Source organism: Fukomys damarensis, unplaced genomic scaffold (genome assembly GCF_012274545.1).
Source record: "Fukomys damarensis isolate Sample0158 unplaced genomic scaffold, DMR_v1.0_HiC HiC_scaffold_22, whole genome shotgun sequence".
Taxonomy (NCBI): Eukaryota; Metazoa; Chordata; class Mammalia; order Rodentia; family Bathyergidae; genus Fukomys; species Fukomys damarensis.
In genome coordinates, this window is record NW_022900934.1 from 15,376,617 (window position 1) to 15,404,338 (window position 27,722).

Sequence of the window (27,722 nt, forward strand, 5' to 3'; positions counted from 1 at the left end):
TAAGCCACTTCACCCATCTTCAAATCTAGCTTAGATCGACAGGTGCCTACTAAACAATGCCCCTCTCAATTGTGGGAGCATGGGCAGGGAGAGCTGCTGACTCTCAGCGTTTCCATCAGGCTCTCAGGCCTCCTCTATTGAGCACTCAGTGGACAGATGTTTGGATTCATCCTTTCTTTCATTTCCAATCTCAAATGAAAATCACCCCTTTTCTGGTGTTGTCACAGCAAAAACTGAATAATAAAGTATCAAGATGATACAGTATATTTGAAATTAAATCTTATGACATCACTGTCACATTTCAAAAATGCTCATTAGTCAGAATTAGTCGGTATAATTTAGTATCATTAGCACCAGCACACCATTTCAGGCTTTGCTTCAGTTCTAGGGCAATTTCCTTCTCAGCGGGTTGATTAAGCACTAATGGTTTGTGGCTCTTCTGCTTAGGAGCCACATGTAGCTTCCACATGGTCATTATCACTGACTGGAATTTTTAGCAGAGGATTCAAACAAAGGCATGCTGTGTGTGGGCAAATGTTTGTGCCAAGTCTTTGCCACCTGAATGACACTTCTCGAGTCACATTTATTTCCAGTGAGAATCCATGGTATGTCTTTCACTAGCAAATGCTGTTTGCATTCCTTTATCCAAGATGACATGCTGTGAAAACTAGTTGCGTTGGTCATGTCATATACGAAGACCACAGCGTGCACATTTCAGAAGTAATGCTGTACCATGCTCTTGTCCTGCTGTGTCCCATAGCTGGATCTTGATGTACTTCTCATCCATCTCCACCACTCATTCTCAGAAATCTACCCAAACAGTGGCCTTGGTGCACTGGGGAAAAGGCTGGTGCAGAAGGAAGTGGTAGGTCAGGCACATCTTGCCTACACTGGAGTCTTCAATCATGATGAAGTTCAGGTAGGGTAGACACCCTGAAGCCTCTGACCCCATGCAGCTGGCCCAGGAACGGGCCTTAAGCAATGACTCCATCTCTGAAGTCAGTCTCTGACCCGCCCCAACCAGTGCTGGCAGGGTCTCTCACAGAGGCCCCCTATAGCTGGGGAGGTGAGCTATGGCCAAATGGAGCCCAGCAACACAACTGGCCCAGGCCACACGCAAGGTGCCTACCTCTCGGAGAAGCAGTGCAAGTACAATTTATTCCCCATAGTGTCCTGGAGTGGTGATGGCAACATACTGGCCTGACCACTTCAGCTAAAAGAAGCTCATGGTTCCCTAAGCCTGCACTGTTCTGACCATTTTTTCAAGCCTGCTTCTCTTATTTGAAGCCAAAAGGTTTGTAAGTCATATGACCATCAAATAATTTAAAGGAATAAAATTTATCTATATGGAGGTCCCAAGTTCGATCTCTGGTACCAAAAAGAAAAAATGTATCTATATGAACACTAGTGGCAGAACAGGATGTACAATATCTCATTTACAAAATGTGAAAGCAATTAATAGATCTTATATTTGTGCTTAGATACACACAATTTCCATAGGATAATCCAGGAAATTGTTAATAATGATTACTTCTATGAAATGAGAATGGGAATCTGGGGGAAATGGAAAAATTTTTTTACTTATGGTATTCTTTACATTAAAAATTATTTTAAAAAACAATTTATTAAAAGGGAGGTTGGGGTATAACTCAGTGGGAGGATACTTGCGTAGCTAACGCAATGCCCTGGGTTTGAACCTCAGCGTGGGGAAAAGGGGGGTTGATGGGATGATGTACTGTTCTGAAGCTGAGATACACTGAAATATCATTCTTTAGGTGATATGTGCTAAATGATTGAAATAGTTAAGTGGCAAGGGCCAGGGATTTAGCTTGGTGGTGCCACCACCTGCCTACAAGCTCCTGAGTTCAATCCCCAACCCCCCTTCCCAAAAAAAGAAACAGTTAAGTGGCAGCATGACATGCGCCACCTTCCCAGTTCTTAGGTCACTGTCAGTATCAAGCCTGGGGGTCCTTCCTTTCCATTACTCTTTCAATCTACCTAAAAATCCATACTTTTAATGGGGTGTTGGCTATATGGATGTATACATCTGTGCTGAACATCTCACCACATGTAAAATTTACCTAGGCTAATAAAATTTATTGTTTAATTACCAAACTGGTCTACAATGCCCTGTGATCTGGCCCTGCTAGCCTCTCGATTTATCTTGTGCCCAACTTACCCCTTACTGTCCTTTGATCACACTGGAATTTCTTTCAGCGGCTCCCAGAACAAGTTCTTTCCCTCGCATCAAGAGCACCATCCTTTCTCAGACTTGAACATAATTCAGCCATCTCTGCCCTGCCCTAACCCCTTTTTTCTAGTTCAGTGATGGCAAACATATGGCACACATGATGCAGCTGGCTGTTTGTTATCACTAAAAGCTCTAAAAGGTTCGCCATCACTGTCCTAGTTAATTCCTACCTCATTAGTCTTAGCTTAGGTACCTTTTCCTCCAAGAAGCTTTCCTTCCTTCCTTCAACTATGTGCAAAAGCACATGCTCATATGTGCAGACTATGTTCCCTTAGCATTCACAGAAATGTGCCTCAGATGATAAGGTTCATGACAGCGGCACCACGCCTCTATTAGTCATTGTCGTAGCCAAAGCGTGTGGCATTTCACAGATGATCAGTAGATACTCCCTCAATGAATGACAAATGAAGGCATAAGGATATTAGTCATTCTGATCTATAAACCTTCCTCCTTTTGTTGACTCAAATAGGCTGCCTGAATTCTGTGTCTGCCATCTCAAATCCATCTGTGAAGGCATCGTAGATCTGGCTCTAATTCTGCTTGAGTTTCCAATCTCAGAAGAGGACATTTTATAGATTCAAGAGAGCTGAAGATGACAACATAGAGCAAGATGAATTTGCTCTTAACATGTACATTCAGGTACTCATTAACCTCTCAGCCAAAAGAATTGGTTTGTCCAAAATTCTATGTGAGATGTTCAGCTATAGAGCCTTGGTCATATGGCCACGCCAGGGCAGGATAGATAACCTTTAGCCTTCCCTGAGATGAAATCAATGATGAGACACCTTCAAGCTTTCAACTTTGGAAAGTAAAAAAAAAAAGAAAAACCCCACTGAATTCCTAAAAATTCTCTCCCTTGCAAGGTTGTTATGAGGCAGTAGGAAGGAAAATGAGAAGGATGAGTCAGTGTGAGTCAGTGTGAAGAAAAAAGTTCTGCTCCTGGTAAACACTTTGCTCTTTTACAGACAGGATTAGGATTATCCGATTCCCGCTACTAAAAATACACAAATAACAGGTGGTATACATTATATAAGTAGTTCTAAAACAGACTCAGATCATCGACTCTAAAAAAGGGAACAGTTAATCAGGCTTGGACCAGACCTTCCCCAGAGCCTGTTTCTTGGCAAAGTCCCAAGACTAAGTAAACATTTCCTTTAAAACAATTAAGACCCTAAGTGCTCCCAATCCTCACTGAAGTGACCTAAAGGAATGACTTAAGACTCCCTTACAATAACTACCACTTCATGAGTACCTGTTATGTGGCAGTAACTCCACCAGGCACTTCATACAATTCATCTTTAAACTGCACAATAATCTTGTAAATGGGTGTTATTATAAATGTTTTACAGATAAGGAACCTGGAGTTCAGAGAAGTTAAGGAATTATCCAAGGTTGCATGGCAGCAGTGGCAGGATTTGAACTCAGGCCTGACTTGGAAATGTATGTTTGCTTCCCTATATTCCAAACTGAATTCAGACACACCTAAGAATCACTACTTACAAAGCAATGTACCAGGTACTATAGGGGATACAAGGAAAAAGAGACTAATTAGTAAAAAAATAAATAAAGTAAACAGATATCTAAGATAAGGGATTTACTGTATATATTTACAGGATTTTGTACAAGGCCTGCTACATTGGTGCCAGGAAATTATTACTGAACTATATGTGGAAAAGAGCAGAAACACAGAATCAAAAGCAGTCTGTGGGTACCGTGGCAATAGAGAATGTGCTGTGGGTTAGACTGGATCTTGACATAAGGCTCCAAGGAAGATTCATAAACAATATGGTATGTGAAATAAATGTGACAAAAAGACTTTCATAGGCAACAGAGAGACAGGTGAAGAGATCACTGTAGGCCGGGGATTTGGCTCAGTGGTTTCGCTGCCTGTCTTGCAAGTGCAAGGGCCCGAGTTGGATCCCCGGTACCAAAAAGAGATCACTGTAGTACAGGGAATAGAACAGTTGTGATAAACCTCTCGTACCTCTAGCAAAACAGGGAGACACAAAGCTGGAAAAACATTCAAATTTTTGTGGGCACTGAATCTGCTTCAAGTCCCTTCACATGGAAAAACAAAGGAATTAGAAATATTTCCTAATTGGTTCAGACTCATGGAGAGATACACTTAATTCATGGAGAGATACATAAATTGAGACCTGCTATATAGCCTTTCTGGAACAAAGTGGTGGTGGTAGAGCTAATTGAATAAACAAATATATATACACAAATCTAGAACTGAATAACAAAAGGAACACTACACATAAGTTCTACCACTTTCATTACCCCAGCAATGAATCATTTATTACAGGTTCTGTGAGCACATATTTTCTTTTACTTTAATCTCCTTCATTACGGGACTCATTAAATCAATGACACAACAGGCACAGTCAGCTACAGGGCTTTTTAGAAATGTGGGAACAGAGGGGGTCATTTTTGGTGGTTGCTTACTTGATTGGCTCTTCATTTAAATGGGCAATGAGCAGGTAGGGATCAAGATGTTTAACATCCAACAACTTATGGGCACTTTTATAGAAACAAATTGTCCCTTACCCTATGTCAGGGCTGGAGGGCACAGTTGCCGTGCAAAGTTGAACCTCTTCCCAGCCCTGCCTGGACTTCTGGGTGCTAACCAAGCGGTGTCCCCTCATCAGGGCAGGGGTGGGGGGATGCAGAGGAAGGGGATGCTGTCGATGGAGAGCTGGACTATGTGAAGTTGGGGCCATAGAGGTGACGGCTTAACTTTCAAATACCAAAATATTACGGAAGTGAAAAACCTCATTATAACTATCTAAGACTAGTACTTTAACTCTTTTTAAATATGTAACAAAGTATTTATCTGCACATGGTTTTACAGGCAATGTGTTTTCCCAGAAAGCACCTGTTATGTACAAGGAAAATGGTACTTTGCTTTTGTTTATTTTTGTACAATGCTGAGATCAAACCCAGGGTCCTGCACATGCTAGGCAGGAGTTTTTTCTACCACTAAGCTACATCCTCAGCCTCTGTGCTTTTATTTCAGGGTGAATTACCAAATCCATAGCATACTTTCAAGTACAGTACTACAATAAAACATGCATGCATACACATACACTCAGAAAAAGCATAGAAAGCAAATCACTAACAAGTATGTTTCATCTAGATGTTCGATACAGATCATCATTGTACTCTTCTTAAATTTTTTCTGTATGTATGAATTTTTCACCATAAAAAGCTAGTAAGGAGGGTCCATCTGTCTCTTATTAAATGAAAGCTGGGTGAGATAATCCCAGAACTTTGGAGGCTGAGGCAGGAGGCCAACCTGGGCTTCACAGTGAATTCAAGACCAACTTGGATCACATAGCAAGAACTTGTCTCAAAAAAATGAAACAAAACACCACTGACCCTAGAGCTTGTGAGATCATGCAGGTTATTTTCCATTCTTGTGTCCCAGTTCCCCATCTGTAATTTAAGGATAACAATAGTACCTGTCTCAGAGAGCTGTTAGAAGAATTAAATGAGTTAATAAATGGAAGTCTGGCACAGACAAGGCACTACTAAAGTCACAGCTACTGTATTATCGTCATACTTCAGTAAACAGTCACTCACTCATGTACCAGCTCATTTTCCACTCTTGACTCATTACTATGAGCAGAACACTTGGAAATTCTGAGCCCAGAGTCATTTTCAGTTTCCTTCCAATGAGATCCTCTCTCCCTACCTTCCTTCTTGAATATGCTCCAGGCAGATAAATATTACCTATGCCTCTGACACTCTGTTTTTGTTTTGTTTTGTTTTGTTTTTCCTCAGACAGCTCCTGACCTTATTCTCTCCCCTACCAGAACTTTTTTTTTTTTTTTTTTTTTTTTTAAGTGAAGAAGGAAGAAGATTTTCATTCTTGGCCAAGAATTCCTACCATAATAGTTCTTCTCCTCCCTCCCTTCTAATCCTACCCATCCTTCAGGATGCTGGCCAAGTACCAGGCCCTCTGTAGCCTTGCCAGACTCAGCCATCACTCAGCTGTCCTCTTTGGGTGCCTTCTCCCAGGAACTCAATTCAAGACTGCCTCATAGTGTCAATTATCTTGCAATTTGTAGGTATCTTCCTAAAACAGACTTTAACCTCCTAAGGACAAGGGCTCTACGCCCTTTTTTCTTGCATACTTTCCTAAGCTTCTCAGTCTCTCACAAAACATATATGGTGAAATTATTCTCTGATCTGGGCTTTTGCAATTGCTAAGAACATGCCTTTTTTATTTTATTGTTGGTTTTGATCTCACTATGTATCACAGGCTAGCTTTGAATTAATGGTGATCCTCCTGCCTCAGCCTCTCTCTCAAGTGCTGGGATTATAGGCATGTGCCACCATGCCTGGCCTACATGCCCTTGTTATTAATGCAGCCTCAAATAAAACTTGATCCAAAGGCTTTGTCCCAAACAGAGCAGTTCATTTGTCACCAAGAGTGATCCCAATGAATTTCAAGTTACAGTTGCTACATGATCATTACAGGCCAAGGCACAATGAAGGACAAATCTAAGATGCCATGTAGTACCTCCCCAGTAACATATCCAAAACCTAGTATGTGCTTTGTCTTTCTTCCCCTACAAGCTAACCCATCACCCCACCTGAATTCCTGATTGAAAGGACCAATGTGATGTGACCAATGGGTGCCATTCTGAAGGGGACAGGGCCAGTCCTTTTTCCTAAATGGTCTCAATAGAAATGCATATAGGGTCTAGGAAGGTAGCTCATTGGCACAGCACTTGACTAGCATATACAAGGGGCTGCATTTCATCTCCAGCATTTCAAAAGAAAAAAGAAATGTATACACGAGCAAGGGAGACAAAGAATAAAAGAAAAGCATCATTCCAGACTGAGACTTTAGTTCCAGAACCTGAGAATTCCAATGAGCTCAGCAGGACCAGTAGTTCCCTTGCTTACAATCTGCCAGTCATTCCCACTGTGCTTAGAATAAAAGCCACACACCTTGTCACAGTCTACAAAACCTGACATGGTCACCTGGGCCTTGACCATGTCTCTAGTCTGAAACTCTGCCACTCTCCCTGTCACCCTCTAATCCCCAGCTCATGGTCCTGTCTGCTCTTTGATAGGACAAACTTAACTCTACCTTAAGACCTTTGTGACTGGGTTTCTAGTTGTACCTCTACTACTTTCCAGCTGTGTGGCCATAGGGAAGTGAGTGAGTCACTTTGAAACTCAGTTTCTTCATCCTTTAAGTTCAGTCATTTGGGAAATATTTACTGAGTGCCTACTACATGCCATATCCTGTTCCAGGCACTGGAGATAACTAATGAACAGAAACAACAACTTAACTTCTACTCAATGGAACAAAAAGCAATGGAGAAAAATTTCAGAGAATAGCAAATTTCTTCTTCCCCCTCTTCTTCTCCTCTTCCTCCTCTTGCTCTTCCTCTTATTCCTTACAATACTGGAGATTGAACCCAGGGCCTCATCTATGTGAGGCAAACGCTCTACTATTAAGGTATACCCCCAGCCCTTTTACACTTTTATTTTATTTTTAGAGGAAAGACTTACAGTGGAGGTTTCAGTACATAGTCAATAGTCCTCTATTGCTGGCGAGGCAACAAATCACGGCAGGGAATATGTTACAGAGCAAACTGGCCAGATTTAATTTTAAGATAGAGTCTCACTAAAATTGCCTAGGCTGGACTTGAATTTGCAAACCTCCTGGAGCGCCCTCCAGAGTGGCTGAGATTATAGGCATGCACCACTACATCCAGCTCAGACAGTAGCAGATTCTATGAAGAAAAACAGAGTAAGGGACAGACAAATTAAAGGAAGTGAGGAGAAGGCCACATTAGAGTGGTCAGACAAGGTACCTTGAGGAAATGACCTTTGAACTAAAACCTAAGGACGATATGTCAGAATTTGAAACACATGGAAGAACATTCCAGGCACAGCTTGCCTCAGGGTAAGCAGCCTGAGGATGGAGTTTCAGAGAAAGAAACTATGGCTAACTAGAAACTGGTAAGCAAGAAAAGCAAGGTAGTGCACAGACAGAACTCAGACAGGAACTGGGTCCCACAAGGCTTTGGGAGCCCTAGGAAGGAGTTTGGATTTGATTTGATGTGATTTGACTTGATCTTTTTTGGTTTCTGAGACAGGATCTTGCTATGTAGTTCAGGCTACCCTTGAACTCAGTATGTAGTCCTGCCTGGCCTTGAACTCATGGCAATCCTTCTGCCTTGGCATCCTGATTGCTGGGATTACAGGCATGCACTACCAATCATCTGGAAGGAGTTCAGATTTTAATCCAAGTGAACAGAAAGCCACTGAAATACTTTAAGCTGGAATGACATGATAATCTGAACAAGATTGATGGAGTGTGTCAATATCAATATCCTGGTTGTGATGTGGGATTATAGCTTTGCAAAGTATTATTATTAAGGGAGACTAAGGGGTACTTAGAACCTCTGTATTATGTATTAAAACTGCATGTGAATCTAGTATTGCCACCAATAGATCACCCTGGCTGCTATGTGGAGAACAAATTTATAGTGTATGTAATATGTCTGTATGTGTGTATATATGTAAATCTTATAAGAAAGGGCAAAGAAGAGAAGCAGGGAGACCAGCAAAGAGGCTGCAGCAACTATGGGATGGTTGGCCAGTCACAGCAAGTGTGTCTTGCTGCTGCTACAATGTAACCAAACAGACTGAATGACAACAAAATGAAATTAAGGATTAAAATGAGGTTTTGTTTCTTTGGTTTTCCTTTTTTGAGAGAGGGTCTTGCTATGTAGTTCAGGCTGGCCTCAAACTTGTGGCAATCCTCCTGTGTCAGCCTCCTGAGTTCTGGGATTACAGGAGTACACCACCTTACCAGCCCCAAACAGAAATTTAGATTAAAAGTAACACATCTTCTAGTACAACACTGGGTAGGTAAGAACTAGAGATTTGATTTGTGCCAGATCCTTTGAAAACAAATTATCAACAAAATATCTCAGGAAAAAAGAATTTAAAAATGAGACCATAAAATATTTAAATAGAACAGTCTATGGAAAAAAATTAAAGTTTTATTGGGGCTAAACAGTAACACTAGGAAATTGTTCTTTTTAAGATGAATTTAGTATTTATTTGTTTTCTTTATTTAAGGGTACAGAGTCAGTGTTTAGTTTGTTTGAATAAAAAGTTTATGAAAGTACAAGATGATATAAATCACAAATGCTAGGAAGCCTGAATTTTTACTATCTGAAATAACAAAACCAAAAATTTAAAAAGTCAAACCTAAATGGCAAGTGCTGGGGGTTTGGCTCAGCGGTTCTGCTGTCTGCCTCACAAGCACAAGGGCCCGAGTTCCATCGTTGCCAGTACCAAAAACAAACAAACAAACAAACTCAATGACAAATAGTAATTTGAATTTTAATTAAAACTTTTTTTTTTTTAAGTTTTAAAACCCCTGAGAATTTCAGTGTAGGGCACTGACTTTTTGACCTTGGTTAATGCCACTCTCAAACTCAGGGAATGCGGCAGCTGACTGTCCTATCCAAACACTGCAGAAATGTACTCTAAATGTCAGGGCACCCTATTTCTCTTCCCACAGTACCTAACTCTTATCTCAGATGGGTGAGTCTGTGTGTGGTTTGGACCAATGTTCTGCATATTTAGAATTCTCTGCAGCACTGAGGATAAAGAAAAGTGTTTAAAACTTAAGTGTTCAGTTAATTTTCTAGAGACATTGTGCCTTTGGGAAAGTAGCTTAGTAATCTGTAGATTAAACAGCTTTCAGTAGGAATAAATTATTATGAGAAAAATCTAGACAAAGATAGTGTTTATATTTCAAAGATGACAAAACAGATTCTCCTATAAAATTTTTCCAACCCTAATCCTCAGGCAAGGGCAGTTTTTATCCCTTCCTCAACTTAGTTGAGAAGTATTCCAACTCCATTGTATATATGGATGAGCTATATAAAATAAAATGGTTTTCATGCTCAAGAAACATTTTATAAATGGAAACGAAGATTACATTATTGCTATAATGTTTATGTACCAGGTGGACAAAAGATTCTAGGGATGAATATCATGAAATTGCAGAATGAGAGGTTGGAGAAACTGGCTAGACTTCCAAAACTACAGAAACAGGGTCCCTCCAGACCAGAATTCCACTCTTAAAACCTGTGGTTAAGGTTAATTAATCCAGAACACATCTATATGCATGATTTCACTGCTTTGTGTGATATAAGATGCTATTATTATTCCCAGTTTTTAGATAAAGAAACCATCTTGGGGGTGTCCAAGGTCTCCCTCCAAGTTAGAGCCACAGTCACCAAACTCAGCTCTCTTAAGCTACACAAAGGTGGCATTAACGGTGAAGGCAGTAGCAGTGGTGCTTCAGTTGTTCTTTGCACTTGCATATGTCAACTCATGTGACTTTGCAATGACACTTTTCTTGTGGGTTTTTTTGTTTGTTTGTTTTTGGTACTGGGGATCGAACTTCGGACCTTGTGCTTGCGAGGCAGGCAGCAGAACCACAGAGCTAAGTCTTCAGCTGCAATGATGTTGTAATAAAGGTGGTAGAGCCCCGCTGGGTTTGATCCCAGGCACCATGAGACAAAGAATATCTCAAAATGAAAATTCATGAGCTAATCACAATGATGCATACCTATAATCCCAGTACTGGGAGACTGAGGCAGGAGAATTACAAATAAATTCAAGCCCAGCCTGGGTAATTTAGCAATTTAGCAAGACTTTGTCTCAGAATATAAAAATGAAAAAAGGGCTGGGATGTAGCTCAGAGCAAATGCATTGGGGTCAGTTCCCAATACTACAAAAAAAGGTACTGCACATACATAAGCTGGGTGTCGTGGCACATGCCTGTAATCTTAGCACTTGCAGAGTGAAGGCAGTAGGATCCCTGTGAGTTCAAAGCCAGCCTAGGCTACATAATGAATTTAAGGCCAGCCTAGATGACATACCAAGATGCTCTAGGCCGGGGATTTAGCTCAGTAGCTCTGCACTTGCCTTGCAGAGCAAGGTCCTGAGTTCGATCTCTGGTACCAGAAAAAAAAATGCTCTAGAAAGAAAAATCATTTGCCAAATACTTTATAAGAGACCGATGCCTTTTCTTGGAGAATAAATCCTAATAATGACAGTTCCTGCATGAACCACATCTGAGACACACATCTATGATTTCTAGTTTGTACTGGAAAGATACATAAATGGACTTTAAATGTTGATTTTATTCTTTAACCTCTTTTTTTTTTTTTTTTCAAACAGGGTCATCACTACGTAGTTCAGGCTGACCTTAAACTCCCTCTGTAGTGCAGGCTGGCCTCAAACTCATGGCACCCCTCCTGCCTCAGCCTTCTGAGTTCTGGGATTACAGGCATATGCCACTATGCCTGGCCTCTAACTTTTTCAGAGGTCTCTTCCAGCTCTAATTTAACAAGATTTTTTAAAAATAAATTTTATTTTACTTTATCCCTTTTCTTCTTTTTTTGAGAGAAGGTCTTGCTATGTCATCAGGTCTCCATACCTGACCACAAGTACTTTTTTTTTATACTTGATCTCTGCCAAAAGGCCAAGAAGTGATGACACAGAACTTTTCTTTAGCCATTTGCCTTTATCGGGTCTTTCAAACATATTCAACTTATTTTTTTAAAAAAGCTATCCTTTTTTCCTCCTTGTCTTCACATCAGTTATATAGTGTTTAGTTATCATATAATTACAACAACAAGTTAAACTAAAATAAATGGGCTTGGAAACCAACCCAGCTGGCTCATTGATCATCATCATTATCATCATGACAAACACTTAGAATGTGGTTAATATCTGCCGGGCACTGTTCTAAACACTCTACATATACTAAGTCTGTTAGTTCTCAAAAATCCACATACAACTGTGATCATAGTTTTACAAATAAGCAATCTGAGCCATAGTGAGAGCAAGTAACTGAGGTCATACAACTAATAAATGGCAGAGTAAGAACTTAAATCTAGGCAATCTAGTGTCCAGGTGGCAACTTTAGTCAAATCCCCAAAACCAAACATGCATCATCCTGGTACTCTGAAGCACAGCATGACCACAGAAGTCTCTACAAGCCAGGCGTGGTGGCGTAAACCTATAATCCCAGCACTCAAGAGGCTGAGACCGGAGGACTGCCACAAATTTGAGGCCAGCCTGGGCTATACAGGGACTTCAAGGGTCAGCCTGAAGTACATAGTGAGACCCTATCTCAAAAAATAAAAATGGTTGGGGAATGCAGCTCAGTGGTAGAAAACATCCTTAGGGAGGCCCTGGATTCAATCCTCGGTATTAATAAGTAAAGAGAGGTAAGAAGGGAGGAGGGGAAGAGAAGGAGAAAGAATACTTCCTAACAGAACACAATTCCATTTCTGATTGGTCTAAATCATTTTATCTAAATGACTTAAGAACCAGCCTGAAGCTAGTCAGGACATAGCATTGTCCTAGAGACGGGAATTGGTTTAGGAATGGGCATACGACCCAGTTCAGGCCAATGAGATTCTAGGGTTAGTTTCCTCCCCACGTGGTGGCGCACGCCTGTAATACCAGCACTTGGGAGGCTGAGGCAGGAGGATCGCTGTGGGTTCGAGACCAGCCTGGACTACATAGTGAGTTCCAGGTCAATCTCAACTACGTCGTGAGACCCTGTCTCAAAAAATAAATGAAAAAAGTAGAAGAGATGATCCTTGTGCTCTTATTCCTTAGGTAGATACCACACATACATCTGGGACCTTGTACTGCTACCACCAGAATTCTGCCACTAGCCTAAGAATGAAACCAATAATCTGTTTTGTTTTGTTTTTGGTTTATTGGTACTGGGGATCGAACTCGGGCCCTTGCACTTGTGAGGCAGGTGGCGGGAAACCAATATTCTGAAGAGGGTATAACCAAGAGAAGCTAAGGAAAGAAGCCTACAATCGTGGACTAAGTTAACCTTGAAGTCTGTCCTACCTCTAGTATAAGTATGACTTCTATAAGTCAAAAAATATCCGTATGACAGAAAGATCACTTCAGAAGCAATAGAAAAGGTGCTAATAGTTATTCAAATATTTTGAGAAGCTCGGGTCTTCCTAATGTGCTTGCAAGGTAGGGCATGGAGTCTTCAAAATAGTGCTGTGCCTTTTCCATAAAGTAGTTACTGTACAGTAAGTTTCCAAATAATGAGCTATTTTAAAAGAACCTTTTGCACAGGCTTTAGGGAAAAAAGTTAATGAATCATTATACATATTTCAAAGGACTCATAATAAATACAGCAGCTAACACTTACGTCGGGTACTTTCCACCTGCCAAGAGAGTGCTGAGCTTTTTATTTCATGCAATCCTCAAGAAAAACAAGGAACTCTGATTACATACATTTTACAAATGGAGAAACTACACTCTGAAGCTCAGAAATGTTAAGTAGCTTGTGTGTGAAAACAGACAGTACCGAGGCCAAGATGTGAATTCACATCCAGAGGTCTCTGGTGCCTCATGCCTAGACATGACCTTGGATTGCCTCCTCCTACATAAATAAAAGCACATCTTAATCTCCCTGAGACTGCACTACTTCCTTAAAAATATTCTGTTCTCTTGAACTAAGTGTAAAATATTTATCACACCATAGGTCCCAATTTTTGGTTTAGAAAATACAGGTGCCACATAGAACATCCAAAAGAACACAAAAAGATTTTGTATATAGAAAGCAAAAGAATCATATAATGTTTAACAGATATTGAAGATTAATATTAGACCACCAGCTTTTTGTAAAAGGAATTTTGGTCATACATAGCACAAAAATGCGGATTTATGGAAATCATGAGTAGGAGAAAATAAGATCAGTCACATTTATTAAGTCTCTTCTAGTGACCAAGTTTTATAATGCTAAAGAGACAGGGTCTTACCATGTTTCTCAGGCTGGTCTCTTTTTTGTTTTGGTACCGGGGATAGAACTTGGGTCCTTGCATTTGCAAGGCAGGCAGCAGAACCACTGAACTAAATCCCCAGCTCTCAGGCTGGTCTCAAGCTGGAGCTCAAGCAATCCTCCCACCTCAGTCCCCAAGTACTAGGATCTTAGGACTACAGTAGGGCACTTCTGAGCCCTGCTTACAATAACTAACTTTTCTTTCTTCTTTTCATGAGACAGCTTCTTTTTTTTAGTCCAAGCTGGCCTTGAACTCACTATGTAGCTCAAGGTGACCTCAAACTCACCATGCTCCTGTCTGAGCATCCCAAATGCTGGGATTAGAGGTCTGTGCCATCAAACCCTGACATGGCTAACTTTCAAATGACCTTCATGAGCCATTTTAGTGATACAGGACCCTAGACTCGGATAATTGCACAAGGTTACCATGAGCTTCATGAAACCCAAGTTCTGATTCTTCCCATTATACAAGTGAATTCTAACACTTTCCATGGACTAGCTAACAGAGAACAAGGACCATGAGGCCATAGGAAACTATGCATCTTACTAGCTTTCCTAGAAATATCTAAAATATTAAGATTCTGTTATTTCTGCCAGGCATGGTGGTGCATGCCAGTAATCCCAGCACTCAGGAGGCTAAAGCAGGAGGATCACCTCAAGTTCAAGGCCAGTCTGGACTACATAGTGAGTTAAAGGAGTCTAAACTGACTAAAGAGACCCTATCTTAAAATTTAAAAAAGACAAAAACAAAAACAAAGGATTCTGTTACTTCCAATCATGATGCTTTTAGCTTCAATACATTACCTACACTGAAAAGATCCAATGCCTCAGTTCCTAACTTAAAAGCCACAAAGAAACAGATATTCTGCTTCAGATGAACTAATTTACAATAACACACACACACACACACACACACACACACACACACATATTAGATAGCAAAATACAATCAGTAAGCCAGTAAGCCGGGCATGGTGGCACATGCCTGTAAACCCAGCACTCAGGAGGCTGAGGCAGGAGGATCGCTGTGAGTTCGAGACCAGCTTGGGCCATATAGTGAATTTCAGGTCAGTCTCAACTACATAGTGAGACCCTGTCTCAAAAAACAAAAACAAACAAACAAAAAAACAAACAAAATATAATCAGTAAACAGTAGAATGCTAAGCTTTAAGATAAATATTCAAATAAAAAATGTAAGTCTAATCTTAAAAGTACATCACCTATGGAGAATCATTTAAAAGGGGGAAAGGGCTTAGAGGTAAAGTATTTGCCTAGCATGCACAAGGCCCTGGGTTTCAGCCCTAGCACTACAAACAAACAAAACACCACCATCACCCACCTCTGCTACATGTACAACTAAATATATTAAAGTATTATGAAAACTTACATGGCATATGTACATGACACTTTCGCTAGAAAGAGAACGCTAAATCACAGAACTAAGGAAGTATTACTGAACTGGTGCTGTAGCTCAGCAGTAGAGCCATGCCCAGCATGTGTGAGACCCTGGGTTCAATCTTTGGCATCATTAATAACAGAAAAAGTTTCTGGGCCAGGGATTTAGCTCAGTGGTCCGCTGCCTGCCTCACAAGTGCAAGGTCCCGAGTTCAATCACTGTTACAAAAAAAAAAACAAAGAAAAAGTTTATATATTACTTTGATAAAAGATAAAAATGCAATTTTTTTGTTTTGTTTTGTTTTTTTGAGACAGGGTCTCACTATGTAGTTGAGACTGACCTGGAACTCACTATGTAGCCCAGGCTGGTCTCGAACTCACAGCGATCCTCCTGCCTCAGCCTCCAGAGTGCTGGGATTACAACCGTGTGCCACCACACCAGGCAAAAATGCAATTGAGAATCAAAAAATGAGGGCTTTATGAGCAAACATTTTATGCAGTTTCTTCATCCATAAGGTTGTCATCACTGGCCTGTACTGCATATCTCCCCATACTCTCATTCTCAGAGCCATAACCAGATGCTAATCTCTAACATCCTGTAGTTGTTAATCATCTCAAACCAAAGGAGACCGCTACCCATGTTTTCAAGGCAGGCGGCAGAACCACTGAGCTAAATGCCCTACCCATGTTTTCAATAAGGAGATGTGAGGCTAGGGATGTAGCTCAGTTATAGACCATTTGCCTAGCATATGTGAGGCCCTAGATTCAATTTCCAGCACTGAAAAAAACAAAAACCAGGCCATATAGAAGCAAAGTCAAGGAGAGCACAGGGTAACAGAAGGAAGCTTCACTGTATAGTGACATTCAGAAACAATGGCTCTTACCTTGGGTTAAGTGCTTTAATTAATGACACATTCAATCTGAACAACCTTATGAAGTAGACGCTATTATGAAGAAGCTTGGGAATTTAATTCAGTACATAGTACTTATTCCAGTACACAGTAAAGCCTTGAAATTTGGCACCCCCACTTATGTATACTTTGGAGCAACTGACATTCTCCAAACCTGTCTCTACAGATTTAAAATGTTAACTGCGCACTGTAGTCTCTATTTCCTGGTCCCTTATTGCAAGTGTCACTAAATATCCTACTTGCTCATGTCCTAAGCTAAACCTGAATAGGATGGAAACAATATTAGGATTATGATTGCTACTATCAGGAACATGGAACATCTGGCTCCTCCACCAGATGCCAGTCAAAGGGCTGACTTCGTTTCTCACATTCATTCCTGCCCAGTCCCTTCTTTTCTCTTCCCAATAAATACTGATGAGGACCCACAATGCTTCTTGATCATGGTTAGAGTCATTTACTCTACCTCAGGTATAAGCAGAGAATCAAAAAGTATCAATAGATGTGAAAATCCATGGTGAGTAGTGACATTCTTCATGCATCTAATTCAACTTGAATACTAGAGGATTAGGTCACTGAAGATAGTGGCTTGCTTTCTTTTCTTTTCTTCAGTACTAAGGATTAAATCCAGGACCTTGCACATGCTAGGTAAACACTTTACCACTGAATTACATTTCCATCCAGTAATGTACCTTTTTTAACAGTCACCCAAAAAGACTCTCAACTCTAAATGTTTCAATATACCACAAACCATATATCGATACACCATACAACTTTATAAACGCATCAATATACTGTGCTATTTTATAAGGAACAATTCAAACACAACTGAATCCTCAGCTGAGAAATTTGCTACACTTCAGAATGCTCATTACCAGGCATGGTGGCACACTCCTGCAATCCCAGCACTGAGGAGGCTGAGGCAGGAGGACTACTGTGAGTTTGAGGCCTGGGCTACAGAGTGGGTTCAAGGCCAGCCTGAACTACACAGCAAGACCCTGTCTCAAAAAACAAAAACAGGGGTGGGCGTGGTGGCGCACACCTGTAATCCCAGCACTTGGGAGGCTGAGACAGGAGGATCGCTGTGAGTTCGAGACCAGCCTGGGCTAGTGAGTTCTGGGTCAGTCTCAACTACATAAAACAAAAAAACAAAACAAAAACAAAAAAACAAAAAACAAAAACAGAATGGTTGGGCTGAGGATTTGGCTCAGTGGTTCCGCCACCTGCCTCGCAAGTACAAGGACCAGAGTTCGATCCTGTACCAAAAATAAAAAAAAAAATAAAAAAAAAATAAAATAAATAAATAAATCAGAATGGTTATTGGAATACTAGAATATGGTTTGACCACAGGAAAGAGAATACATATACACATATATACATATGAACATACACACATGTAGGAGAGTATTACTGGGCATTGAACCCAGAGCCTTTGCACCAAGCTACATCACCAGCTCTTTATTTTATTTTATACTTTATTTTGAGACAGGGTCTTAGTAAGTCACTAAATTGCCCAAGCTGGGCTCAAACTTTCAATCTTCCTACCTCAGCCTCTCAGAGTGCTAGGATTACAGGTATACACTACCATGCCCAGCTCTGTATCTTTCTTTTTGCAGTACTGGAGACTGAACCCAGGGCTTCACACATATTAGGCAAATTCTCTACCACTAAGCAAACATCCCCAGTCTTCTTTTTTTTTTTTTTTTTTTAAGCACTAGAGTTTAAATCTAAGACCTCTGCAATAAGTTACAACCCCAGCCCTTTCAAAAATTTTATTTTGAGACAGGGTCTCACTAAATTGCCCAGCATGGCCTCCAATTTATGATCTCGCTGCCTCAGCCTCCAGAGTAGCTAGCATTACAAGTCTGTGTCCAGCTAAGAAATTCTATGTCATGGCTCAAACACAGAGAGAGAACAGAAATAGAAGTTTTACCAAAAAAAAGCTTGTTCTTATTCTATAAGATGCACTTTTTTTCACCTTTCTTTTTTTAGTTCTTTCATTTAAAAAGGTGATGAAGGCTGGGTGTAGTGGCAGCACTTAGGAGATTGTGGCAGGAAGACTGCTGCAAGTTCAAGGCTACCCTGAACTACATAGTGAATCCAAGTCCAGCCTAAACTACATAGTGAGACTCCATCTCAAAACACAAGAAAGAAAGGAAGAAAGGAAGAAAGAAAGAGAAACTGGACATGGTGATGCACGCTTATAATCCCAGCACCAAGGAGGCTGAGGCAAGACGATTGCCAGGAGTCAGGAGGCTGAGGCAAGAGGGTTGCCAGGAGTTCAAGGCCAGCCTCAACTACACAGCAAGACCCCATCTCCAAAAAACAAAAAAAAACAAACAGGTGGGGGCTGGGGATTTAGCTCAATGGCACCATGCCTGCCTCGCAAACACAAGGTCCTGAGTTCGATCCCTAGTACCAAAAAACAAAAAAACAGGTGGGCCTGGAATTTAGCTCAGTGGTTCCACCACCTGCCTCACAAGTTCAAAGACCTGAGTTCAATCCCTGGTACCAAAAGACAAACAAAAAAAAAACCAGGTAACTCCTCCACTAAATGGAAAATTATTCTCCTCCTCCTTCCCTTCTCATGCTTGCAATTTTTTATTTAAAATCTCTTTTCATTATTAATAAATATTAATGTCAAAGACTCATGAGACAGACTCACTGTGATATTTCCATACATGCATATAACTTACATCGATCATGTCCATTTACCCCTCTTCGACCCCTTCATGCCATCAGCATCCTTCCCAGTCCCTAGTAATCACTATTCTACTTTCAGGTGGACTTTTTGTTTTTTCATTTTAGTTTCCACATAGAAGGCAGAACATGTAGTGCCAGGGATGTAATGTAGCTCAGTGGTTCCGCTACCTGCCTCGAAAGTGCCAGGTCGAGTTCAATCCCTGGTACCGAAGCAAAAAAATAAAAAAAAGAACATGTAATATTTTTCTTTCCATATCTGGCTTATTTCACTTAACATGATACCCTCCAGTTTCATCTACTGTGCTGCAAATGGCAGGATTTCACTTTTATGTCTAATATTCGGTGGTATACATATACACAGTATTTTCTTTATCCAATTACCTGTTGAAAGGCACCTAGATTGATTTCACATCTTGGCTGTTGTGAATAGTGCTATAACAAACATGGGTATGCAGGAATCTCCTTTGTATAATAAATGTATTTTCTTAGGATAAAGAATGGGATATGGTAGTTCTATTTTTAGCTCACTGAGGAACTCTATACTATTTTCTATAGTGGCTAGCCACAGTGGCTATATTCATTAAGATATAAGGGCTAAAAAAAAAAAAAAAAAAAAAAAAAAAAAAAAGACATAAGGGCTCCTTTTATTTGGCGGGGGTAACAGAGATAGAACTCAGGTCCTTGTGCTTGCAAGGCAGGTGGCAGAACCACTGAGCTAAATCCCCGGCCCTAAAGGCTCCTTTCTTTAAAATAATAACCATTCTAACTGGGGTGAGGTGGTATCTCCTGTAGTTTTAATATGCATTTCCCTGAAGGCTGGGCATTTTGCATATTTATCGGTCATTTGTATGTATTAAAGAAGTGTTTATTTACATCATTTGCCAATTTTTTTTATTTTTTATTTTTTTGGTAACAGGGATTGAACTCAGGATCTTGTGCTTGCTAGGCAGGTGGCAGAACCACTAAGCCAAATCCCTGGCCATCATTTGCCAATTTTTAATTGGATTTCTTGTATTTTTGCTATGTTTTTCAGGTTCTTTATATATTTGAGATTTTTTTTTTTTTTAACAGGGTCTCACTACATAGTTCAGGCTGGCCTTAAACTATGCAGCCCAAGCTGGTCTCAAACTCACAGTGATCCTCTTCCCTCAGTCTTATATATATATATATATATCCTATTCTAGATATTATTAACCTATCAGCCATGAATATCTGGCAAATATTTTCTACCATTCTGTACATTTGCCTTTTCTTTGCTCTGTTGATTGTTTCCTTTGCTGTACAGGATGTTTTAGTTTGACGCAATCCCACTTTCAATTTTTGCTTTTGTTTTCTATGCTTTTGGAGTCCTATTCAGAAAATCATTGTCTGTACCAGTATCTTGAAGTATTTTCCTCTAGTATTTTCAGGTCTTACATTAAGGTCTCTGGTTCATTTTGAGTTGACTTTTATACAAGGTGAGAGAGAGCGCTCATTTCAATCTTCTACTAGGTAATCTTTCTTTACATAAATCTGATGTCATTTCCTTTTTTCTTTTTGGTAGTGTTGATCCCATTCAGGGCCTCCATTATGCTAAGAGAACGCTCTAACACTGAGCTATACTCCCAGCCTCATTTCTTCTTCTTTCAGTGGCTTTCTCACCCTTCTGGAAAAACTACAAACTGCTGAACAAGAACTCACGGCTCTCAGCCTTATTTCTTCCCTTCTTTCCTAGTCTAGCCACAGCAGGATTGGAGCCCCTCCTACCAAATGCCAGGAAGGCTTCCTCTTCCACACCTCTTAAGCTGTGAAGTCCTGTTGACTCTCCTGAAATGTCTCTCTAATCTGCCCCTCCATTCCATTCTGGCTGCCCATCCCCCTGCATAGGATATACAGTGGTAACTCTGTTTACTAACTTAATTTGTCCTATGATTTTAGAAATGATGGCCATGTTCATCACCCAATACAAATTTCAAACAAAAATAAAATTTTGCCATATACTTCTGTTTGTAAACCAAACTGTTTAAAAACTAAAGCATTTGTGTTTTGGGGTTTTTTGTTTGTTTGTTTTTTGGTACGGGGGATTGAACTCTGCCTTGAGCTTGCAAAGCAGGCAGAGGAACCACTGAGCTAAATCCCCAGCCCAAAACTAAAGCATTTGTGAATGGAGGTACCACTGTATCTTGACTGCTTTTTCTGATTATGAAAGCAATTTATGCTCATCTTTTAAATAAGCAGTGAGGGGCTGGGGATTTAGCTCAGTAAGTAGTTCTGCTGCCTGCCTCGCATGTGTAAGGACCTGAGTTGGATCCCTGGTATCACAAGAAAAACAAAAACAAAAGAGAAAAGGAAAAGAAAGCACTGAGGAAAAGAATAAACACTTATTTATGATCTTACAACATAGGCATAAAGAGCTTACCTTTCTAATAAACATATTTTACAGGACCATTATTCACAACACCAAAAGATAAAAGCAACCCAAATATGCAGCAATGACAAATGGATAAATAAAATGTGGTGGTGCACACTTAGAAACCCAGCTACTTGGGGAGGCTGAGGCAAGAGAATCCCAAGTTTGAACTGAATTTGGGCGACTTAGTGAGAATCTGTCTCAAAAAAACACCCAAAAAAGGGCCAGGGAATTAGCTCAGTGGTGCCACTGCCTGACTCACACAAGCAAGGTCTCGAGTTCGATCCCCAGTACAAACAAATAAACAAAAAACAACCCAAAAAGCTGGGCATGTAGCTCAGTGGTCTGACATGCCTGAGGTCCTGGGTTCAATCCCCAATACTGAAAAAAAAAGTAGGTGGTGGATGCCAGGAGCTAGGGAGGGAAAACAGATTGTTTCACAAGTATAAAGTTTTAGTTTTACAAGATGAAAAAGTTCTGGAGATTGGCTGTACAATAATGCAAATATAGATACTACTGCTAAATTGTATGCTTAAAAATGGTTATGAAGCCAGGCATGGTGGGACACGCTTGTAATCCTGTACCTTGGGAGGCTGAGGTAGAAGGATCACCATGTGCTCAAGGCCAGCCTAGGCTATATGGCAAGACCTATCTCGACACCCTCCCCCATGGTTATGAACAAATATCTCCAGGCATTTCTTCATATAGATATGTACATGCACACTTAAAAATAGGAACATACTGTACTATAATCTGTCTTTTACACTTAACATATAAACCATATGAAGCAAAAATCTTTCTACTATATATAGTTCTCACCTAATTCTTTTTTTAATGGTTGAAGTATTCATCAGATGGCTGCATCATAATTTTTTTTAGCTTTTTGGAACAGCTTAATTTTATTCTGAATATAAAATACACATAAAAAAGTAATATGGATGCTTATTGCACAAATTTTACAAACAATAAAGTACAAAGAAAAAGACAGAGAACAAGTTTGTGAGACTGCATCTGGATAATCATACCAAAACTTTCCAAAAATTATTTTTATCTATTTTTAAAAATAGATGATAGACATAAATTAAAATATATTTGCTATGAAATTTTTAAATGTATAGATCACCAAAGACAAGATGATAAACACCAGTAAACCCACCTCCTAGATGTAGTGACAACTAACATTTTGCTACGTTTGCTTTTTGTGTACGCGCATGTGTGTTATCAGTGTGTATCTATCTATCGCTTTGTAGGTCTATGGAAATATTTTATGGTGGGCTAGACATCTATCTCAACACTGAGTATATTTCCAGCTGGCATTTTTTAAAGAGGACATTTTCCTATAAAATCATAATTTTATTATCTTTAACAAAGTTAACATGCTTAATTTAACAAAACAATATTTCTATTGTTAGTAACTGGGCTGCACCATAATTTAACCAATCTGTTTTCAGTTTTTCAATATTATAAAATCATCACAGTCAGTATCTTTCCATACTTTCTCACAATGTCTTATCACAGACACTCGTTTTACCTCCCCCTTTCTAGTATTAATATTTTAACCTCCGCACAAAAAAACTACCTCCTCTTTATCCTAATACCCATCCTGTTCTCTCATTCTCAACCTTAGGCAACTGTTAGTGTAGGTGGCCAGGCATTGCACACTTATTTTTAAGTTTATTTCTAAGTGTCTTCATGCTGCTATTGTCATTTCTCCTACAATTACATTTACTATTATTGCTTGCATAAAGCTATTGCTTTGGAGAGAGGGGAAGGACACGTAAAAAGAATTAAGATGTGTTATGTTCATTTACCAACTCCCCATGATGAATGCAATGATTATGTACTGCAAACATGGACTAATAAAAATAATTTTTTAGGCCAGTTGTGGTGGTGCATGACTGTAATCCCAGCACTCGGGAGGCTGAGGCAGGAGGATCGCTGTGAGTTCAAGACCAGCCTGGGCTACATAGTGAGTTCCAGGTCAGTCTCAATCACATAGTGAGACCCTGTCTCAAAGAAAAAAAAACAAAAAACAAAAATAATTTTTAAATAAAATTATTACTTTTTGGACATGGAAGGCCTAACTCAGTGGTAGAGCATACACTCAGCATGTTTGAAGCCCTCCTGACACCAAAAAAGAAGAGGAAGAAGAGAAGGAGGAAAAAGGAAGTTAGAAGAAGGGAAAGGTAGTAGCTGTAATTAGGAGTAGGGGGGAAGAGGAGAAGGAAGCAGCCATTGCTTTTTCTCTATCTTATAACTGCTTGTTAACTTAACCTTATATGTAAATATTTTAAACTTAATTCTCTTGAATTTTCTTAGCATATAATCACATCATAGATAGAAAATTATATCTTCCAGGTAGTGATTAAGCCTAAAATCTCTGGGCTCAGACAATCAAAATACAGGAATCATACAGTCTGACTTGGGGTAAACATTTTTAGCTTAGATTCCTAGCCCATAAACCAGGAATCATAATACGGTTTATCAGGGTGAAAACACAACACTGGTTCAGTGAATATCTGCTATCTGCCAATAATAAATGCTCTTTTTTTTTTTTTAGACAGGATCTTTCTGTGTAGCCCAGGTTGGCCTCAAACTCATGCCTCAGCCTCCCATGTATAGGGATGTGCCACTACACTCAGCATCTATAAATAATGAAAATGTGACTTCTAGGTCACTAAATTGCCTAGGCTGGGCTTGAACATTGCAATCCTCCTGGCTCAGCCTCCTATAAGTGCTGAGATTATAGGCACGTGCCACCATACCTGGCTGACCACGTGACTTTATAAACATACATCTTTTGTTGCATTATAGCGGTTTTGTTGAGAGTTACTTCTGTCCCTACTTCTCCAAAAGTAGCAATTAGACTATTACAGGACCTGAGCTGTGAAGCTAATCCATTCCTACCCTCTCAGGAAAGTTGTGTTATCAGTTTTCAGCTCCTGCATCTTCCTAGTCTCTCCTTTACACTGGCTCTATGCCAATAGCATCTAAGCTCTCTCTCTCTCAAGCTTCATTCCTCAATTGCTCTCCAGCCTTCTTTCTCCCTCCCTTCACAGCTAAACTTCTTTGAGCTGCCTACACTTTGTCTTTCACACATCCTACTCTTACTTCATCCCACTGATACATTACATTGAACCTTTGGAAGCTGCTGATATTATAGATTCCGCCTCCACCTTTTCACCAAATCTGCTCATTGAGGTCCCTAGTGTCCTGTCTTATTTGTTCAGAGGACATATTTTAAATCTAACTTGGCTCACTTGACATCTCAGCAGCATCTAGCAAAGGTGACCTCTTCCCCTGCCCTTCATTACTACACTCTCCTGGTTCCCTCCGATTTCTCAGGCCTTTTCTTTTGGGAATAGCTTAAGTGAATGGCTCTTCCAAGAATGTGTCATGCAATAGCCTGAATGATCTGGGCCTTTTAAAAAATTCCTTCTAGATACACGTATTTCAGTGTTGATCTCTAAATTCCAGTTGTAGTGAACTTTCATCTCCACAAACGTACAGTAATTCTGAATGTGTTTGGAATATGATTCCCTCATCTCTTTTCCCCAGATACAATCAACTCCTACTACTCCCTCAGAACATTCTATGGACACTTTCCCTGAGCCTCCAAACTAGGTTGGATTCACCTTGATGAGCCCCTTTTCACAACTCTTATTACACTTTCAACCACTTGTTTGATGCATGCTTTCCTCACTAGTCTGTGATCTCCATAAGGAGCCAGTTTCCTTACTACCATACCTACACAGTGCCTGGCACGCAAAAGATACTAACTATTGTTCAGATATGGTCTGAGTATGTCCTCCAAGAGTTTATATGTTATAATTCAATCTCCACTGTAAGGTATTAAGAGGGTGAAAACTTAATCAGAATATGGTGCTTAGAGGTGGGGCCTTTGGGATGAGATTAGGATTACATAAAGTCATATTCACAGAATATCCATGACTGAATACTGGTGGCACATTGGTTTGTTTCTGTGTTTGTTTGTGTTAAGGTACTGGAGATTGAACCCAGGGCCTTTGCAATGAGCTACATTCCCAACCTTTATCTAAATTTTGAAACAGGGCTTCACTAAGCCACTAAATTGCAGAGGCTAGGCTCCAATTTGTAAATTTCTTGCCTCAGCCTTCCACAGTGCTGGGATTACAGGTTTGCACCACTACACCCGGCTTTGAATACTAGTGGCTTTGAGCCAGGCATAGAGGCCCACACCTGCAATCTCAGCTACTCTAGAGGCTGAGGCAAGACAACCCCAAGTTCAAAGCCAGCCTGGAAAACTTAGCATGACCCTGTTTCAAATTTTTAAATATTAATTAAAGCGGAGTGAGGGGATAGCTCAGTGATAGTGTTTGTCTAGCATGTGTGAGGCTCTGGGTACAATCCCCAGTACTGTAGAAATAAAGAGAAAGAGGAGGAAGAAGGAAGAGATGGAGAGAGATCAGAAAAGACTCATGTGTGTTGTTGTGTGATGATCTAAGCCACTTATGTCTGCTAATAAAACCACTGTCACCGGGAATGGTGGTGCACACCTGTAATCCCAGCATTCAGGAGGCTGAGGCAGGAGGATTGCTGAGTTCGAGACCAGCCTGGGCTACATAGTGAGTTCCAGGTCAGTCTCAACTACATAGTGAGACCCTGTCTTAAAAACAACAACAACAACAAAAAAAGACCACTGTCAGGTCTGGGCCCTAGAATCTTCAATACTGTGAGCTAAATAATCCTTGCTTCTCTATAAAGTTGCTTGGCTTTAAGATGTTTTGTTATAATAATGAAAAATAGTCTAAAACAATATTCAATAACTTTTTAAAATCAGCATAAATGAATGGCTGCAAAGTTAAAAACAAATGGGAGGAGGGATGAGACCAAGGGAGAGAAACTAAAATATCTGATCTTTTGGGAAACACACACAAACACCTCCTGGTTAAAACCCTTGAGACCATAATGTTAAGTAAGATAAATCAAACATACAAGCTTAAATACCACATGGTTTGTCTTATATGAGAAACCCAAATTATAAATAAAGAACAAAATAAGAGATAATAAGAAGAGATAGCTCTTTCCCTAAAGGGAAGGGGATCAAGAGATGGATGAAGGGGAGGAAAAGAGGATGAAAAAAGAATTAAAATGTGTTATGTACATGTACCAACTCCACACAAGGAATGTAAACGGTATGTACTAAAAACATGTACTAATTTTTGAAAAAAAATGACTGCTTCCTCTATCCTCAAAATAAAGTCCAAACTGCCAAAACTGACAAAGAAAATTTTTAAGAGGGCCAGCTGTTTAACTCTCAAACATCAACTAGACCACCTCTCAGAATCTTGTCTCTAGCCAGCCTGAAATCCCTATGGATTCCCAGGAAGTCTGCTCTGTCCTAGGGCTTTGCACACGCTGCTCCTCCTGCCTAAACACAGTGCCTTTCACCAGTCTCATCTTCTGGCCAATACCAAGGCACTCTTGCTGTTTCATTTTGGAAGTCACCTTCCTTGGAATCTCTGACCATGCTCATCTCTGAAAATTTAGATCAACCTCTTTCTCTGTACATTCACAGTCCTCTGTATGTCCAAAGTCATATTCAAACCGCAATGAATTCCTGTTTATGGATCTGTCTCCATAAGACCAAGGGCAAAATGTCTCATTCATTTTAACTCTGGCGATCAGCCCAGGCCCTGGCTCATCACAAATACTTAATGATTGAATGATGGTCCTTGTAACAGTAGTAGCAATAAAACTCCCAAGTACTGGGGACTTACCTGCACGGATTCAAATACAAATGTACTTCGTAACAACCTCATTAACACGGGTTCTACCACTATTCCCATTTTGCAGGTGAGAAAACCGACAAAGAAATGAAATCTCTGTGGCCTCAGGAGAGTCGCACACGGATATATTTTCTGCAGTTTCGAGTTACACCCCGATCCCCAAATAGGTAAGGCTTTGAAAAAAAAAATAAGAAACTTTTGAACGAGGCCAAGGAAAACACAGAAAAAGAATCAACAGCCTAAAGCACCTTCCACCCAAACGCGAGGGCAAAGGGCAGAGGAGATGCCAATCCTGGCGCGGCTGAGGTGACAAAGGTCTGGCCCTTGCGTCCTTCCCCGGGGTCTCCCGCGGCCCAGCTCCCGTCAGAGTCGACGCCAGCCGGGCGCGTCTGGGCCGCGACTGTCCGCTGGCCCCCGCTCACCTGCA

General features: G+C 40.3%; 1 pseudogene; it reads right to left on the minus strand.

The window, feature by feature from the left end:
- Positions 1 to 347: 347 nt before the first annotated feature.
- Positions 348 to 27,355, minus strand: LOC104867202 (annotated as a pseudogene).
- Positions 27,356 to 27,722: the final 367 nt, after the last annotated feature.